A 17,767-nucleotide genomic window follows, 5' to 3' on the forward strand; every position below is an offset into this window, starting at 1 on the left:
CATGTATCTCAAATTCCAGAAATGTAATGTCAGTAGAACTCATATGAAGAATTATTTATGGTCTTGGATATACATCCCCTAACCCTAGTAACATATACAAGGCTTGCAATATCTCATCTCTACAAAGTGTGTAGGCATGTGACACCCGAAATGATGTTCCTTGATTCTTAATGTCACTCTTAAGAAAAAAAATGCATGTTTCTAACATTCATAAGATTGTTTTTAAAAGCTTTGCAAAATGTATTCAAGTGATTGTGGCATAATTTTTACCACAGATATCACATTAATCTTCAATGCACGTTTTGATGACGCATTGATCTTCAATGCATGTTCTTTGATAGTTTGGAACATTCATAAGCTTGTTTTTAAAGCAATGCAATAATGTTATCTCGAGTAATTATAACCACAAGGGTATCACATTAAAATATTTCCTAGCATATGCAAGAATATGTTAAAATCAAGAAAAAGGTATGGTTGAATAAAGTTCAAAAAAGTTTATTAAAATAAAGTCAAAATATTCGTTATAAAGGCAATACTTACAAAATTACATAGTTGCATATCCCTTGGCATTATTGTTATTCACTTTGCATGGATTGCACATAGGTTTGTTACTCACTTTCCATGGTGAAGTGTACATAGCTTTTGTGCTTCTGTGCGATCTCTCTAATTGCTTATCAAATGGTCCACATCTGATCAACATCTCTGTATCCTGTTGGTATTTATGGATCTCTTTCAAAGCCTTAATATCAGGCCTACACTTCATCTTCCTTTTGATAGTGGGAGGGCACACATTGGTTGTTTTGTGATTCCATGGCCTCTTCCCTAGTAAATATTGTGCATGCATTGTTGTAGGTGGATCAATAATGGGATCTTATATGGGCTAATCCATTGCCCTCAAATTTGATAACTTTGTGACATCTACTCTTTGATTAAGTTCAAGTCCAAGTGCTTATGCAAATTAGCTATCATTATCTTGTTGTTTGTTTGACAAGGATAGCAACTTCGTTCTTGAGAGTGGTAGCCCAAGGTGAGCATAGAGATGATAGAGAGAAGAGGACACACGCTTCTGGTGGTAGCAATATCTGCCTTATCTTCATTGTGGCCTTGGTTGTTATGTCTGAGTCTATGCCGGCGGCAACATTCTTGGGTATCTGCACTGAGATGTCTCGTGATTTCCCCATCTATTGCAGTGTCCACACCAAAAGGCTGGTGGCCTTGCTCTTAATCTTGGACATTCGTTTGAGGGATGGTTCCCTGAGCATACACTGCACCATACCATATCTCTTCTTGGGTATAAGTGCGCATTCCCTTGGGTATCTTGATGAGCTGCGTTCTTCGCTTGAGGATTCAGTCTTGCGACTATTAAGTCTGCAAGCTCATCTATGTTCAAATCCTTGGCTTCCTTGGATTGCTCCTTAGAAACCCTAGACGAACTTGCGTCAGGATCCTTGAATCCCACGATCGAGGGTACCGATGTTGTAGTGGTCTCGTTGCCCTCTCTCATGTTGTCTCCTAACCTGATCGCTTCTTTACTGCATGTCTTGAAAGATGTGATGGAAGACATGGTGGACACGCATTTTTGGCCGCCGCATCCCTATTTCACGGGACTATCCAAAAAGTTGTTTGCCAGGCATGCTCTAATTAAGACATGCCTGACAACCAACATTTTGAAGCCGAAGCCTATGTATTAAAATTCCAAGGATGGAATTTCGAAAAGGAAGGGGGGCATGTTACGCAAGTAACATAGTCCATGCATTTGTAATCTATTTATCCAGGCCATGGGCCACAAGAAGGAGTCAAATAGGAGATAAAGGCCTTAGGGCAAGTTTAGAGTTGAGCCTCCCTTCAAAAGGTCTATGTATAAAAGACAAGTCTTTTGACTTGGTCTTCATTCTTGCTTGTTGGAAGAGTGGAATAGAGAACAAGGCTTCCTCCATTTGTGTTGTGACTTGCTTCTTCATCTCCATCTCTCTTCATTTGTTGCTATGCTTACGATCAATTCCCCCTTCACCATGCTCACGGTTCTTCTCATCTCATTCTCTTCCCTCTCCCCCTTACGATCGCGTAGTAGCACAAGTAGGAACCGAGGATGATGTCCGTGACACCATCGCAGCAACACGAGTGACCAGCTCTCACAAGGAAGTGGTGAGGAGGTGAGCTCTCCGAGCGGCTCATTGCAAGATCCCCACGACACGTGAGTCTCCGTCGAAGAAGGCTCAACAGAATCCCCCATGACATTAACATGACCAATGCGTTTATGCCAGATATCAATATCTGCAACTACACCGGTCCCATGTGCAAACATTGCTGCACTAAATTCAGGCATGTCTGCATCCAATGTAAACATCCTGCCGTTCTTCTTTCCTTTTCCTATCAAGCAACCTTTATTTTTCATGTCCTCAACAAAGCATCCATGAGGATTAAATCTGACCTGCAAGCCCTGCTCAACCATTTGGCCAACAGTAACCAAGTTCTTGGTGATATTCGGGACATGAAATACATCTGACAAGTATTTCTTTTTCCCATCCTGCATAGACAAAGGAATTTTACCAATCTACACAATAGGATGTGCAGTATCATCACCAATCTCCACAAATCCTGGTTTTTCCATTTTCCTTACATCTTGCATCCATTTTGCATGACTTGTCATGTGGTTTGATGCACTTGAGTCAACATACCACACATCATTGCTTTCTTCTGCACGTCACAGAATTGGTCATGTGCTGCACCATAAACAAATGCTCATTTCTGTCATCACCCTATCTACTTGAGGATGCATAATTCCCTTGTTGCAATTTTCCATTCATGATGTCATTCTGCTTTTTATAGTAGTCTTTAGCCATATGACCCATTTTACCATAGTAGGAGCATTCAACATTGCTGTTTGCATTTTGGCCTCTTTTCCATCCACCACGACCTCTTTGGCTCCTCCTGCTTCTAGAGTTACCATGTCCTCCTCCATAGGACTGGTTTTCTTGAGTTTGCTGCATATTCTGATTTCTACCACGGTCGGCCTCCTCTACCTCTGCCTCTACCTCTTCCAGCATTTGAGTAGAAGACAGTTTCTTTTGAAGTTCCTCCTGAAGAAGATGCACCACCATTTCTCTACTTCTTAGAAATTAGAAGAGCAATCAACTCCTCAAAATCAAGAAATTTTTCACGGATGGAAATGAATGTCCGGAACTGTGCATAATCCTTTCCTAGACCATTCAAGTTCACAGAAACTAAATCATCATCTTTCACCGGCGACCCAATGGAAGCAAGTGCATCTGCAATCTTCTTCACCTTCATGTGGTATTCATTGATGCTCATACTTTCTCTCTGCACATTGTGCAACTCCTACTTGAGCTGCATTTTCCTGGCTTGCGTATTTATGCTATACATTTTTGACAAAGTATCCCATGCCTCCTTTGGTGTACTTGCATCCTGAATATGCACAATCATAGAATCTGAAATACTGATAGACAGCCAGTACATAACTTTTCTGGCTCTCTCATGCCATCCTTTAAATGCCTACATTTCCTATTGATTTGGAGCGTTAGGAAGAACTGGTTCTACTTTATTTCTTGTAATGAATTCCCAATATCCTTTTCCCATAAGGAAATTTGTCATTCTAAACTTCCATGCTTGGAAGTTGTTCTTGTCAAGCTTTTCAGTGACAATCTATGAAAGAGAATCAGACACCATTACAGAACACTGCAAAATATTATGTCACTGCAAAAAAACACAGCTTCAACCTCACACGGGCAAATCTACAAAACTGACGAAAGTGGTATTTGACCACACAGTCACTTCCTAGTGATGATTTTGCATCAACAGGCAACAAGGATGATTCTATAACTCCCAATATCTCTGCATATAAGCATACAATGTAATTTCTGCGACAAATTTCCACTGACCTACAAAACAGTGGTCGCACAGCAAAAATAGGGCCTTTTTCTGAGTGCGTGCGGAGAAAGTCTGCCTCCAAAACGGCCCGAAATGGCCTCGAATCAGAAAATTTCAATGACTAAGGGCTTTGTCCTCTCCCGTAGCATATATTGCCCTCTTGCCACACCGCGAAGGGCGTCTCAATCTGAGACAATGCACTCTTGCACTTTTCGGCTGTGCTACCTGCAGAGATTTGCTCCCAAACTCGAAAACAGAAAGCAACACTGGTCCTCTTACTAGGATACCGTGAACTTGGTTTGCTTTCTTGAGCTCCTTACCACGAACCAGGCTCTGATACCATGTGAAGATAATGGGAGAGAAGGAAGGAGTCTCACTTGCAGCTTTCTCACATACACGATGGGGGAATACACACAAAGGTGGAGGCTAAAAATAGTTTTCCTCTTCTTAGTTGTGTAAGCCAAAAGAACTCAAATACAAAGAAATAGAAGAACCCTATATGTGGGTCTCAAACCAAACTCAGCTAACTAAGGTGGCATACTAATTGAGCCATGAACTAGAGTACATAAGGATAGCTGTCATCTAGCTATTATTCATGGGCGGTGTACCAACCGCATCTACAGCTAACAAGTCGGTGACATAAATGCACAACAGTCACCCTGGCATATCACGAGTGGAGCTCGATATCTCAACAACCACATCCTCTAGATCATCCTATATGGATTCGGCCGTGAACACTTCTAGTAGCTCTATTCATTAGGGACCCCTTGCTGCCTCCTCGGATTCTGATCGAGATAAATAATTTACGATCATATGTTGCAAACCTCAGCAATGCACCACGTTAACTTCAAATTCTTGTAATTATAAAATGCAGTGAGCCAATTGGCCGGTAACATTATGTTGTCGAACCAAATACATCAAGGATGAGTGATCAACATGAAACACAAATCTCTTGCCTAGCAGATAGTGTAAAAACTTATGGACCGAATAGATCATGCCCAAACCCTCCCATTCTATTACCAAATAGTTCTTCTCAGTCATGTAAATAATCATCCGTTCGCATACTAAATAGGTCAATACTATCCTTCCTCAAATTCTTGCATCAAAACACTCCCAATAGGACAATCCAAAGCATCCAAAAACACATGGAACATCCATTGCCTATCAGAGGGAATGAGAATGGGTGTTTGAGACAATTGTATTGTCAACATCCGGTATGCCTTATCACATTCTGAAGTCCAAACAAAGTTTTTTGGCTCCACATGAGCTAGTGAATTGAGCAAGATGGCCATAAGAGCTAAGAATCTTAAATTTCTTCCATGCTATCGAATCCAGCCTAGAAAATGAAGGCATTCCTTTAGTGAAAGAGGAGCATGGTTAGTCATAATGGCAGCAATCGTATCCGAGTCTACCGCAATGCCTTCAATAGAAATCTCATCCCAAAAGGTGTCCATGCAAGGGCACACTTCAGGTGGTTAAGCTCAAAGGAAACCTCTTGTAATTTTTCAGAACAAAGACGCAAGTGCTCTAGATGCCCTGACCCAACCACAAACACAATGATATTATACAAAAATATTCTCATAAAATCAGTTAGATGCGATCCAAAAATCTCATACATAGACCATTGAAATGTGCTAGGAGCATTCTTAATCCAAACCACATGATGGTACACACAAATACCCCCCAAGTTGTTATGAACCATGTCTTGGCTTCATCTTCAATTGCCATTCAAATCTGATTGTGGCTACTGAAAACATCCAAAAATGAGTAAATTTCATGTCTTGCTGCCTCATCCGAAATGGAATCCATGTACAGAAATGAAAATGGGTTAAGAACGGTCGCCGCATTCAGCTTCTAATCGTCCACACAAATACAAAGATTCTTGTTCTTCTTAGGCACAATCACTATAGGGGATACCCACTCCAAATTATCAATCGAATCAATAAACCCAACCATTAAAACTCGTTCCAACTAAGAAAGGTAGATGATTGTGGATACACTAGCTAGTGTTTGAGAGAGAGAGAGAGAGAGAGAGAGAGAGAGAGAGAGAGAGAGAGAGAGAGAGAGAGAGAGAGAGAGAGAGAGAGAGAGAGAGCTAGAGCTAAAAGGTTTTAGATGTTGAGAGAGATAAAAAACTTTTACACATTCATTCAACCTAAACACATCTCAAGGAGGGAGGGAAGTGGCTTTTAAAAAACATAAAAGTTTTAAGAATAAGAAGATATTCTTGCAACCCACATATCATGTGCTTCACTTGTCCTTCATAAGAAGATTACAAATTACTTGCATTGAGAACCTTTAATAAACATCTTTCTAAACATGTAAAAGAAAAAGATTTTGATTCGATGAAAATATACATTTTCACAATAAATGTACATTTCAAACATTTTACAAACCCTCTTGTGTTTATATATCTATAGTTCTTAGGCAAAAAAATTGTAGATATGAACTCCAATGATAGTACACCCCTTAAGTATGAAATGCAATGTATTCATCAAACCACGAAGGAACAAAAAGAGTATGTCTAACTATCACAAAAATTGAGCATGAAAATCACATTAGAGTTGCAATGTATTGAGATTTCACCTTGAAAAGAATTCTTAATAAAATTATCCTAGTTTGAAAGTCAAATGCTAAAATTCATGTACAAGATTGCCATCATGTGGGTACTTCATAGACTTGTCTATCATTACAAAGTTTTCCTATACATAGGTAAGCATATTGTATTCTTCAAATATGTTAGGATAGAAAGACAACAATTAACATGTTCAAAGAGATCTATTTAAGGCACATTGAATTTACAATTCCATAAACATAAAGCTCAAATAATTCCATCCTCAAGACATTTTAGTGTATCAAAATAAGTATGCATCCCTCTCAAGTGAAGGAGTGCTACAACTACACAAGGATAATGTCTCACTCTTCACCCATTTTGGTTCCAAATGGAAACTCCATCAAGTTTTTCAGGGGGTTTCAGTAAGAACTTGAGCATGTAAACTAGAATGGTAATGGTGTAACCAATACCGAAAGCTATGATGAAGCATCGATCAAGCTTTCTTGCATTAACCTTTTGTGACAACCATTTTGATATTTGGCTATATCCTAATTGAGTCCCTTGTTTAATGTCTTCAAGTTTTTTCCTGCAAACATTGAATAAAAAGGAATTATAAATATTTGAATGTTATGAATTTTACAAATCATGGTAGTAGTAAGTACTATAAGTAGCATATTGTCATATGCATTAGGATTTAAACACATCAAATACAAGAAAAGCATAAGCCATGAATTTAAATGAGCAAGCTGGCTACACAAACATCAACCTGGAGAGACTAATGCTTTTGATAAGCGAGTACTATTTAATGATAGAAGTTTCATGTGGAGGACTAAAACTTTTCATTAGAAAGGGTCAAAATATGAGAAAAGTACATACTTTTAGGCCCTTACATTTGATTGAGAGTAACAACTCATAAGTTGACACTTCTTCATAAAATTGAATAATATGAAAAGGCTTCGCACTAGGATTACCATAATAGCCATAAAAGAGATAAAGCACTTCTTTGGGACAAGTCAATCAAAAGAGTTTACCAAACAAGTTGGGTTTTATAAATGTAGTGTCTCATAAGCTATGGTTTTAAAAGAACTATTTTATGGTGAAGTTACAAAAGGGTTAATATTAAGGCCAAAGCACTAAGATTGCAAGCACTTTGGAAGCAAAATAAAAACATGAAAATACAAAACTATGAAAGGAAAATCCGTCTTTATTTTTTTTTTAAAACAAATGACAGAACGATCTCATTGTGGTATTTTTTCCCATAAGGTTTTGGGCCAAGGAAGAAAATGGTAATAGAGAGGGAAAATGAGGAAAAGCAAAAGGAGAGAGAAATAACCAATTCTTGCTTTACATTCATTTCTCGCTCAATTTGAAAAATCAAAAATGGAAGAAAAAAAAAGACTAGCAAGCAAAAGGAGTGATACTTACCAAATTTTATAGACGATTATACTTTCTACAGCTATCAACAATTGCATGAAGTACGAGGCAAGCATGAGCCAAGTTGTGGGAACAATATAGGAAACAACGGGTACGTCAGTGGCCACAACTGTCACTTGCAGGGCTGTTAGAGCAATGGCTGCTGGAACCACCACCATCAATCGAGCGTCAACTTTTTCCATTTGTATTGCATATGCAGTGAATGCAAACAGCACACACACAATCATAGGCATGACCAACTTAACCAAATAGTACCTGCGCTCCACCAAAACAACCCCATAACTTAGTCAAGTAAACCAATCCTATGGCAGATCATAAGCCCCATAAAATAAAGTCAAGTAAACTAGTGAGAACTTTGGTAGATTAGAGGCCCTATAACATAAAGTAAAGAAAACCACAAGTCGTGCTGCCTCACGTATAATAGCGTCTAACGATGATGTTAACTCGTATGCCGGGAGTCGTGAGGTTAACAACTGCATCTATGAGACATGGAAATGATACACGATTGAGCCCAGAAGTATCATTGAAATAGATCCATCCAAGGTTCTTGACCAAGCCTGCATTATTATTCTTTTGATAACCAATGGCATTATTCTCATCAAGGCACTTTTGATAGGCAGAGAAAGTGTCATTTAGTCTTTGCAAGTAGTCTTGGTACGTTGTACTAAAGATGGAAGTGTTCAAAGTGTCAGAGGAATTAGCGGTCAAGCCTTTCAATGATAGACACTTGAGCTCTTTTAAATGCTGTGTGATGTTCTGGGCTTGGCTAACATAACTACCGATACTCTTTTGCACGAGGACTGTATCCATTGTCAAGAATGTTTCCTTCCAACTTAACACATCACATATGGGGGAGATTTTAACGTCACGCATATTCCAACCCGGGCTTGCAACATCTGCAATCAAATTAACAAACAAAATACCAGCTTAGGCGATTATATATGTTGGACGCATTAAGATTTGTTTTGTATCTTCTTAAAGAAAACAGATCTCTCTTGTTTCTTGAAACAACATGTTATTAACCATAGAAGCAATTGTAGCTCCAATGTTGTCAAAGGCACGCAATTTCTTGTAACAACGCTTACCAGGCATCTCTATGTACATTAAGCACCATGGCAGCACCTAAACAGAAAATATTAATAGTGAGTTACCTGCAGACAATTGTTGGACTAAATTACTGGCTCTTGCTTCCAAAGAGCCCGGGCTGTATTGAAACCACGTTCTAGAGGAAAAGGGATTTTTCAAATCCATGAAGAGGTATTGATAATCAAAAGGAAACTCTCGAAAGCTCATCTCAGCTCCATATATTGCGTCCACCGTGATTTCCCAAAACCGTTGGTGATAGCAATTGGAAATCATAGCACTGATATTCTCCAAAGGCGACGTGCAATTTACATCATCCGCGTAATAGAAGTAGGATCCTTTGCCGTCTGTGACAATCGAATCGATATTGGTGATTTGCTCCGCATCGGGAAGTCGTAGAGTTGGTAACCAAACATTATCACAGCAGTCGACGGTTACAGTGTGAGTAGTATCACAAAGTTGTTTACAGGTTGAATTAGCTGGTTCAGGATACAGATTGCCAACTGGAATCCATTCTTGCCATTGCAGGAAGATTTGCAACTGCATCTGGAGAGTTTAAGCAAGGCGGATCGTTAGTAAATCACGTCGAATTACAACAAGAACGCAAAACCATTATACGTGCAAATTGATTTCCACATGATTGAATTAGCAAGGCAATATGATGCATCAAACGACAACAAGAGACCCGTCATTATACGTGCGCATTGATCAAATTGCACGTATAATGGAGTCGCTCTTGTTGCATCATGCCGAAAACAATTCACGTACGGGCAACTATATATATATAGTCTCCATGATTGAATTAGCAAGACAGCATATATGATTCATCACCGTGAAGGAGTTGCCTATAGCATCCACACTCTGCAGCTTGGTCATGTTGATATCATAGTTGACAAATTTCATGGCATAAGCAGAGGGGACTGCGGTGTATTTAGTGGAAGCGCCATCCAAAGTGGGTATCATGTGGGTTTCATTTAAATCAGCAAGTTTGATAAGAACTGCTCCAATATCAAGCAAATCGCCAAGGCTTGGTATTTGAGATGGGAAACTGTGGTAGTCTCCATAGAACGGCGAGCCTAGTACTCCTGTGAAGACTGAAGGGAATTCTTGAGCCGTTCCGTCTATAGGGAGTGCGCTTGGTTGTTGGTAAGGTGCAGCTGCAACAACAAAAGTGATGAACGCTAACACATAATACAAACCAAACACAAGCTTTGTAGCTCCACCATCCATTATGCTACAGTCTTGCACCAAATGCTTTGTACGGTATAGTACCACTTCACTCACACGTAGAGACATGCACACTACCATAGAAACCCCCACGAAGTTTTATACACATTCCCACATTTTGCCCACACCACGCCGTGTAGATGCTCATGATGTTGAATATCGCAGGTCCTTTCACACCACAAGGGAAAATGTCAAAAATGTTTTGTGTATGTACCTTCAATAAATCAAGGTATTGCTAGAGACTCATTAATAACATGACAAAAGACATTTTGGATTTTCTAATCATTGAGACGGAAGGTTTTTACCCACACCATGAGCTTCTTCTCCACACAAGCCATGGCTCACACAACAAGGCCCAAGGTGGGAGACCCATTCATTTCCTACCCTTATCGTGTAGATGCTCATGATGTTGAATATTGCAAGTCCTTTTCCACTACAAGGGAAAATATCCAAAATATTTTGTGCGTGTACCTTTAAGAAGTCAATGTTTTGTGTATGACAACATGACAAAAGGCATTTTGGATTTTCTAATCATTGAGATTGAAGGCTTTTGCGCACACCATGAGTTTCTTCTCCACACGAGCCATGGCTCACACAACAAGGCCCAAGGTGGGAGACCAAGTCATTTCCTACCCTTGCTCCACCATCCATTATCCTACAGCCTTGCTCCACTTCACTCACTTCACTACATATTTATACCACACCACGCGAGGCATTTTGCCCCCACCACATTTTGCCCCCATGAAGTTTTATACACATTCCCACATTTTGCCCACATTTTGCTCAAAGTCCAAAGTGGGGGACCGGGCATTTCCTACCCTTGCCGTGTAGATCATGATAATGTTGAATATTACAAGCCCTTTCCCACCACAAGGGAAAATGTCAAAAGAGACTCTTTAACAACATGACAAAAGACATTTTGGATTTTCTCATCATTGAGATGGAAGGTTTTTGCCAACACCATGAGATTCTTCTCCACACGAGGCATGGCTCACACAATAAGTCCTACCCTTGCCGTGTAGATCATGATAATGTTGAATACTACAAGCCCTTTCCCACCACAAGGGAAAATGTCAAAAGAGACTCTTTAACAACATGACAAAAGACATTTTGGATTTTCTCATCATTGAGATTGAAGGTTTTTGCCAACACCATGAGATTCTTCTCCACACGAGGCATGGCTCACACAATAAGGCCCAAGGTGGGAGACTAGGTCATTTCCTACCCCTGCCGTGTAGATGCTCATGATGTTGAATATTACAGGTCCTTTTCCACTACAAAGGAAAATATCCAAATGTTTTGTGTACATACATTTAAGAAAGCAAGTATGGCTAGAGACTCTTTGACAACATGACAAAAGACATTTTGGATTTTCTAATCATTGAGAGTGAAGGTTTTTTTTTAATCTCACAATAAAGTCTTCAACTCTCCATCTATCTCCAATTCTAAGTAATAATAAAGTATCTCCAACCACACCACGCGAGGCCTTTTGCCCACACCACGCGAGGCATTTTGCCCCCACGATGTTTTATACCACACCACGCGAGGCATTTTGCCCACACCACGCGAGGCATTTTGCCCCCACCACATTTTGCCCCCGTGAAGTTTTATACACATTCCCACATTTTGCCCACATTTTGCTCAAAGTCCAAAGTGGGGGACCGGGCATTTCCTACCCTTGCCGTGTAGATCATGATAATGTTGAATATTACAAGCCCTTTCCCACCACAAGGGAAAATGTCAAAAGAGACTCTTTAACAACATGACAAAAGACATTTTGGATTTTCTCATCATTGAGATTGAAGGTTTTTGCCAACACCATGAGATTCTTCTCCACACGAGGCATGGCTCACACAATAAGGCCCAAGGTGGGAGACTAGGTCATTTCCTACCCCTGCCGTGTAGATGCTCATGATGTTGAATATTACAGGTCCTTTTCCACTACAAAGGAAAATATCCAAATGTTTTGTGTACATACATTTAAGAAAGCAAGTATGGCTAGAGACTCTTTGACAACATGACAAAAGACATTTTGGATTTTCTAATCATTGAGAGTGAAGGTTTTTTTTTAATCTCACAATAAAGTCTTCAACTCTCCATCTATCTCCAATTCTAAGTAATAATAAAGTATCTTGAGTTGGACATTAAATAGGGATGCAAACTTTGCAAGACCTCTCATGACTTATGCATTCTCGAAAGCTTGCATGGTTTTATCCATGTGTGCTTGCATGCAAACTACACAACAAACATGCTCCCTTCCACAAGAAATTTAGACAAAATTCCACATTTTGACCATGCCACAAGCTTTTGCATGGAAGGCCCGGCTTGAGGCAAAGGATTGCTAGCCCAAGATGGGAGTACTCTACTGCAATAGCTAGCCTCCATGTAGATGCTCATAATGTTGCATATTACATGCCCTTTCCCAAAGGGGACATGTATAATACAATTTGTGTACATCTCTTATAGAAATTACATAATAATTAAATTTATAAAATTTTGCTTGATAAAATGACATAAGAAATTTTGGATTTTCTAATCCACATAGAGAATTTGTTAATTAAAAAATCTCACATGCAATCAAGTCTTCAACACACATGCACACACACACACACACACTCTCTCCATTTCTTAACAATAATAATAAAGAAGCTTGAGTTCATGAAGGTTGAATAGGGACTCAAACTTGACAAGAACTCTCATGGCAAAGATTTGTTAAGGAGAGGCCCTTAGATTTGGTAATGTGGGTGAAAAGCATGTCACTCTCATGGGGAAGCACCTTGTAAAAATGATTCATAGGGATTTGTTCCATCCTTGTAAATAGATCATCTTTGAGTGGACGTACAAAACCCAATCTTTTAATGCTTAATCCTACTTTTCCACTCCATTTCCATTTTCATAATCTCGTGTGACAAAAGCCCTTAGTGTACACATCTAAACACATTTTTTAAGGCAAAAAGGTGAGCTCAAACCTTAGGCTGCATGAATTAGTGAAGGAAAATAGAAATTGAAGGCCTAAGGAGAGTAGCACTTACATCTCAGGGGGTGTACGTAGAATGTATGTAAGTTACCACGTGCGATCAAATGAAGGGGTTATTTAATTTAAGAAATCATGAAAATTTTAAAAAAATACATCTACATAAGAAATTTGAAAAGAACATTTTGAACATTTTGATCAATTTTGAAAAGAAAAATATAAGTTGGTAAAGAAAAGGGTGTCATCTAGTCATAAAACATTTAAGGGTAAGGGGTTTTCCAAATACCCATGAACGCACATTAAAATTGCTCTCGCTCACGAAGTGGAGTGATCTCCATCCATTTCAAAAAGTCCTCTTCGCTCTATGGGCAATACAACTATTAAAGCATTTATTTTTTTGTTGGTAGGAAAGATAGAAATTCCCAAAGAGAAGAAAAAAATGACAATAGTTAAAATAAATTGACAAGCGATTCGGAAAAAAAAACCAAGAATAGAAAGTTTCGTTCAGAAGCAAAGAGTGATCTTTGTCACTTTTGAAATATCCTCTTTGCTCTATGGGCGATACAAATGGGTGAGAAATTTGTGAAATTCAAACAAGAATGAAATCTTTTGAAGACCATTGCTTAAATAAAATGACAAGCAATTTGAAAAAAAAAACCAACTATCACTCGCAGAGTGAAGAGTGATCTTCATCACTTTTGAAATGACCTCTTTGCTCCATGGGCAATACACACAGGCGAGCTATTTGCAAAATTCAAACAAGAAACAATTCTTTCGCTTACGGAGAAAAGATTGATCTTCATCTGCCATCAAATGTGCTTTTCACTCCATGGGCAATACTATAAAAAATTTGCATTTGACTTGAAAGTTTTTAAAATTTCAAGTTCTTTCATGACCTTCAAAAAAGCAACTAGGTGGAGAAATTTGGGAAGGGATGTAATTTGTGTTGAACAACTTGAGGAAGCTTTTGGTCTCTAGCACAATATACAGATGTGGTAGAGAAAACAACAAATGATCTCCAGACAGACATTTTATAGATCATTTGCCACACATGCAAAAAATGGCTAGTGATGTCACCCACATGTACTCATGATGGTCTTTTCCACCTGGCACCAAAGGTTCGCTTACACGTGTTCACTACACATCAGCCCTAATTTCTTGCCAATCAAAGAGTGATATGTGGCACATATATGTTGCTACTGATGTGTTTTTGAAGACCTATATAAGTGCTTCATTCGTAATCGGCCCTTTTTTTGTTGCTCCTTACTTTTCAAATCTCTCTACTGTGTCTTGCTCTTAATTTCCTTTGCCACCTAATTTCCCACCGTTGTCTTCTTGCCTTTGTAATAGGTACGAGTTCCATATTTGTTTCTTTCTGACTCACGTAGGCTTCAAGCCTTTGCCCATGGAGTGGGGAGCAAAGTTCGCTTAAGATGAATTCCTCTTCTCGCTCCATAGGCGATGAGAGAATATTACAATATAAACTCACTAAAACTGCTCACATAATCATAGCACATTTCATTTCAATTTTCTTGTCTTGGTCCTTCTGCCCACATAGCAAAGAGCCTGGTTCTCTCTAGAATAATTCTTCTTATTGCTTTGTGGGCCATGTTGAAACATTATGCTACATATTCTCTAAAAAGTTTTACTCAAATGTTTATTTCACGTTACATTTGAGTTGTCTTTTGAATCATGTAGCTTTGATCCCTCTGCCCATGGAGCGAAGAGCAAAGTTCACTCTCAATGAATCTTCCTTTTCACTCTGTAGGCGATGAGAAAAAATGACAATATAAAATCACCAAAAAGGCTCATCCAATTGTAGCACATTTCATTTCACATTTCTTGTCTTGGTCCTTCCACCCACGGAGTGAAGAGCCTGGTTCCCTCTAAAAGAGTCCTTCTTATCACTCCATGGGTGATTTTGAAATTTTGTGTTACATATTCTCTAAAAGTTTATTCGAATGTTTATTCTAAGTTACATTTGAGATGTGTTTTGAATCATGTAGTCTTGATCCCTTTGCCCATGAGCGAAGAGTGAAGTTTGCTTTCAATGAATCTTTCCTTTCGCTCCATGGGCAATGAGAAAAAATAACAATATAAATTCATTGAAAATATTTAGAGAGGTTAGATTCTTTGTACATCTTGGATTTGAATTTTCTTTTCTTTATCCCTATGCCCATGGAGCGAAGAGCATAATTGGCCCTCAATGAGTCCATCTTTTTGCTCCATGGGAGATTGAGAAGGTTGACATTAAATAAGCATTGAGAAAGCTAATTTCAATAAAGTATGTATTCTTTGTTTATTTTTTCTTCATCCCTTTGCCCATGGAGCAAAGAGGACAATTGGTTTGCAGTGAACATATCTCTTCACTCCGTGGGCGATGAGTTAAACACTACAAGGGATCATGCTCATACCCGCACTCCTGGCCGCAGAAAATGACTTGGGAAAAAAAGTGTCGGGCCCGTATACTAGCGCGTGTATAATCGCAGCCACAGACATGCGTGTAAATGCACGTGTACAGAAAGAGTCAGTCGCGCAGATACACGAGTCAATACACGCGTTTTGTACAGATTACCTGCAAATATACACGCGTTCTTGACAGACTATCTGCGTATGTAGACGCGAGTTTGACAGATTTAACGCGCTCATACACGCGATTACAGAGAGATTAAAAAAATCATGAGAGTGCCTTTTGGGTACCTGGATGCTGTTCCAGCATTCCACCACCCAAAGGCACTCTTTGGATTTTTTTTTTGGTGCATTGCACCATCCACGAGGAAGATTTAGATTTAGCCCGGTGTCATTATCGATTCAAGAACAACATGAATGCATACATTGTCAATACATGATTCAAGACAAACATACTATCAATTCACGATTCAATATTACTATCAAAATTTAATGTGTACAAGGGAGTCCATATGTCAAAGTAGCCCATGGCTTCAATTAGAAACAAATATATACAAAGTCAAATAGGGAGGTCTAAAAAAGCCCATGGCTTCAGTTACAAAAATTTATATACAACCACATCCGACATTATTTTGACCACTACTCAGAGGATGACGAAGATCCGCTGCTCCCTCCATGATCAGAGGAGCTCGCATCGGTATAATCCAATGAGTTATGCTCATGTCCAACAGGAGCAATGGCAGGAACATCAGCAGTGGCGGGTGGATCATCAGGGGCAGGAGCATCAGCAGGTCTAGCAGCAGCTTGTGCCTGTTCAAGTAATATATTGTATGTAAGTATACATATATATGTAATTCAATAAACCAAAATCATTCATTTAGAGTTTTCAAGTACCTGTCGACCGTATGGTCTCATGGCCGCGTCAAACTGCGCTTTCGTGATACGTCCCTCGGTTCTGAAGATGGCCCACATGTCACGTCTGCTATGCCGGCAAGCATACCCAGTCTCGTGGGCTGTGGGCCTCCTCCCCATACCCCGTCACTGTAACATAAGCAAGACAATTTGTAAGATCAAAACAATCATAGAATCAATGAATTAAGTAAACAATCAAATAAAGTGGCATGTTACTTACGAACTCTGCCTCCCACGACTCGACGCCGCCAGATCCAAAATGCGATGATCCAATGGTCTCCATCTGGATCCGTCGTGCCTCCACATGCTGCCTGCTCTTCACGCCACCCTCTACTCGCTTCTTTGCCTCCTTCCACTCGCGTTTGTGCACAGTGGCAGGTTTCTCAAAAGGATAGCCCCCCGCAGCTACATTGACCCCATCATTGTACGCGAGTTTCTTAAGGTGAGATCTTTTATTACTTAAGATCTCCCTTATTCGCGTCCTTCCCCATACATCCGAGAATGTCGCGCGTGGGGGATTGGGGTACTGACTATGTACAGACTCTAGGACCTCCCTAACTAATCGGCTATCTTGATCTTTAAATTTTAAAAAACAATTTCTATACATGTTTGAAACTACCCCCCACATATACTCCATCACCTCTTTCCGTCTTGCATCCATGACTACCCCGCCCCTATCCGTAACATCGTAGTAAATCACTCCCTCCACCTCTCTCTCCTCCTCCTCATCCTCACTGTCTCCTCGTACACACCTCCCTCTATGCCCTCTCTCACTGCGTGCCCTACTACCCCCCCCACCAAAGCACCTGCCGCATCCTCCACTCCCGCTCTCCCTACTGCGGCGTCGGCTCTCATCTGTACTGTGGGAGTAGCCATGACTAGGGGTTGCTATACGTGACTGTGTACGTGACTATGGCTGTGAGGGAGCACGCGATGGTGGCCGTGAGCCCTCACGTGACGGTACCTAGGAGGGTGTGCGTGAGTGTCCACGCAGGGGTATGTCTCCTCGCCAGACTCGCAGGCATAGACGGTAGTGGAGAGGCTTGTATACTCGGGGGCATGGTGTGACTTGGGAGTCTAGGAGGGGGATGGGCATACATGTACTCTGTCAGCTCCACTGGATCAGGATGGCGCCCAAAATGGTTTATCATCTCCATCATCCAAGTGGCGTATGCAAACGGATTGGAGGAAGAGCCTGAATCCATGAAGAATCTGCAAAAATGAAATTCCCCCTCAATGAACCAAGCAAAACATGCAAGCTAGTAAATCAAGCAACAATATAAACA

At 40.0% G+C, this 17,767-nt stretch overlaps 1 pseudogene; it reads right to left on the reverse strand.

Moving 5' to 3' along the window:
* Positions 1-16,208: 16,208 nt before the first annotated feature.
* On the reverse strand, positions 16,209-17,142 carry LOC147880146 (uncharacterized; annotated as a pseudogene).
* Positions 17,143-17,767: the final 625 nt, after the last annotated feature.

Source organism: Dipteris shenzhenensis, chromosome 32, assembly GCF_047967505.1.
Source record: "Dipteris shenzhenensis isolate YYH24624 ecotype China chromosome 32, Dip_SZ_1.0, whole genome shotgun sequence".
NCBI classification, from domain to species: domain Eukaryota; kingdom Viridiplantae; phylum Streptophyta; class Polypodiopsida; order Gleicheniales; family Dipteridaceae; genus Dipteris; species Dipteris shenzhenensis.